At 50.2% G+C, this 2,500-nt stretch overlaps 2 non-coding genes across 2 annotated transcripts in view; both read right to left on the bottom strand.

Annotated features, from left to right (window-relative positions):
- The window catches only part of LOC126877738 (large subunit ribosomal RNA), a 4,085-nt gene extending 3,953 nt beyond the window's left edge, over positions 1 to 132 (bottom strand). The window contains exon 1 of the ribosomal RNA XR_007695285.1: positions 1 to 132. This exon is cut by the window's left edge and continues 3,953 nt beyond it. This is a non-coding gene — a ribosomal RNA (large subunit ribosomal RNA).
- Positions 133 to 2,069: 1,937 nt separating this feature from the next.
- Positions 2,070 to 2,224, bottom strand: LOC126877736 (5.8S ribosomal RNA). The gene has a single exon (XR_007695283.1). It is a non-coding gene; the product is annotated as a 5.8S ribosomal RNA (ribosomal RNA).
- Between the last annotated feature and the right edge of the window lie 276 nt (positions 2,225 to 2,500).

Here is a 2,500-nt window from a genome sequence, read left to right as displayed (position 1 = left end):
CGGAACCGCGGGATTCAGTGCTGGGCTAATTCCTGTTCGCTCGCCGCTACTAAGGAAATCCTTGTTAGTTTCTTTTCCTCCGCTTAGTAATATGCTTAAATTCAGCGGGTGATCTCGCCTACTCTGAGGTCGCTTCAACGTCACGACGCGAAACGAAAATTCGTTCGTGTCGTGTTTTGCGTAGACTCGTAGAAAACGAAAGCTCGGAAAGATTCGGTGCGAGAGAAGGTGGTGTGTGTGTGTGTATTTCTCTGTGCGAAAATCGCCTCAAAGAGAAAAAAAATTCGAATAGAAGGAGAACACTCTCTATTCGATATACAATATATATGTATGTATGTATGTACGAGCGTTTTATGCATCTCGCCAAAGTGCCAAACTTCGTTCGTCGTATCATGTTCGAGCTAAGACTCACGCAAGACATCCGTGTAACGATCGTCCGGTTTTTAACGTCCGTCCTCTTTTTCTCCTACAGCCGTTTCTCTTCTCTCGACGATTCCAGCGGTTCCCGGTACGGGAACTCACGCAAGTGAAAAAGCGAGCGAGACGTACCGTCGGGTGGGTGTGTGTGTTCGGGGACTGGACGACCGGCGCGACGTTAGGATGCGCGGTCCAGCGATAGACGACGAAGAGGCATGGGATGACCAACACTCTCTTTTCTCTATTCTCGAAGCGTCGAATTGCCATAAAAAAAAAATCACACGCGCGCACGACATAGTCGTACGCGCGTGTATACCTCGTCTCTCTCAAAGTTTTTTTCTCGAGCCTCGCCAAAGGGGATCGTCTTCTTCCTCGTCTACGATCTCTCCGACGACGACGACCGTACGAACAACTTCGTAACGGACTCACATGCGCATCTTCCTCGGGTACAGAAACGCTGCGGAAAACACCTCGAGCTTGTAGTTACAGCAGCACCCGTGTATAGCCGATCTTAGACACACGCTAGTTCGCACACGCGTTACATATATAATATGTAAGATTTCCGACGAACGTGGCTTTTCGGGAGCCAGGCGCGCGGGCAGAGAGATACACGACGACGGGGAAAATTCGTCCCGATACGAGTACGTGTACTCTCCGATCTCCGCGCGACGCTGGGGATCATACCTCCCTAAGTCGTCAGAGCGCTCGAAGAAATCTCGCGTGTGCGTTCCCGGATCTACGGCTGATACTTTCGGGGCTTGTAAAAAAGCACAGAGCGTGTAAAACGCAACGACGACCCATCGATGCGACGGTCCTCGTTGTTGTCAGTCGCTTTCGCGAAGAGACGGAGTGGGCATTCGATCCCTGGGGCTGTACGAGAGTCTTAAGAAAAGACGGTAGATTATGGCAAAGTTTCGCACGCCATCGAGTTTAGGTTTTTTTTTTGGTTCTCTCTTCTCTCCTCTCTCGACCGAGTTCCCATATTTGCTTTCTCTCTCAGTCTCGCCAAATATAATATTCTTTTAAGACGACGTCGGGGGCGCGGACCTTCGTGCGTCGAACACCGGCAAACGTAGCATATATCGCCTGATATGAAAAAAAAATCGGTCACGAGGAGAACACTACGAGTATATACGTTCGATAACCGATACACGAAGCGGTGCATAAGCGGGCGGTCGCCCTCGTAAGGACGACTCACGACGCCGCGAGCACTCACGCAGGTCCGTGACCGGTTCTCTCCGCTCTTATTCGTATCCCTTCGTATACCTTCGTCCGACTCTGAAACGTTCTCTTATAATTTTTAAGAAGAACGACGGCGGGTTGTCAAGGCAAGAAGGGACAGAGAGAGACAGAGGTAGAGTTTCGTAGTCTCCCGTGAACACGATAGATTATATATCGAGCATGCGTACGACTTGCACGGTCTCTGCACGACCGCGACGAACGCCGACGAGCGTCCAACAATCGCTCGTACGTCGCGTATGTTCTCTCCGTCCGCTCTTATTCGTATCCTCGTTCTTGTACCTTCGTCCGACTCTGAAACGTTCTCTTATATAAAGAAGAACGACGGCGGGTTGTTAAGGCAAGAAGGGACAGAGAGAGACAGATACGGAGAGTAACGATACGCAACGCAAGCAGTCTTAGGTTTACGTGAGCAACCCTCAGCCAGGCGTGGTCCAGGAATTGTATCCGTGGACCGCAATGTGCGTTCGAAATGTCGATGTTCATGTGTCCTGCAGTTCACACGTTGACGCGCAATTAGCTGCGTTCTTCATCGACCCACGAGCCAAGTGATCCACCGTTCAGGGTAATCTTTTATAAATTTACAACAGTTCAATACTCAAATGTACTCTTCTCGGTTCTAGCGAAGCCGAGTTCCGTCACGTTCGACCAACGGGAATCGAACGCGCAGAAGTCGCCATAGGATTGACGACACAAAAACGTTCGAAAAAAAAAGAAAACGACGAACGCGCGAAGATACGCGCGTTCGCCGGCCGGGCGTAAAGTACATTATGATATATAACAACCATCGAGATCGAAGCTCCGTTCGTCAGGAAACGACGGGGATATATACACCCGATTCTGA

Source organism: Bombus huntii, unplaced genomic scaffold, assembly GCF_024542735.1.
Source record: "Bombus huntii isolate Logan2020A unplaced genomic scaffold, iyBomHunt1.1 ctg00000231.1, whole genome shotgun sequence".
In the NCBI taxonomy this organism is placed as follows: domain Eukaryota; kingdom Metazoa; phylum Arthropoda; class Insecta; order Hymenoptera; family Apidae; genus Bombus; species Bombus huntii.
This window is presented reverse-complemented; position numbering and strand designations above follow the sequence as displayed.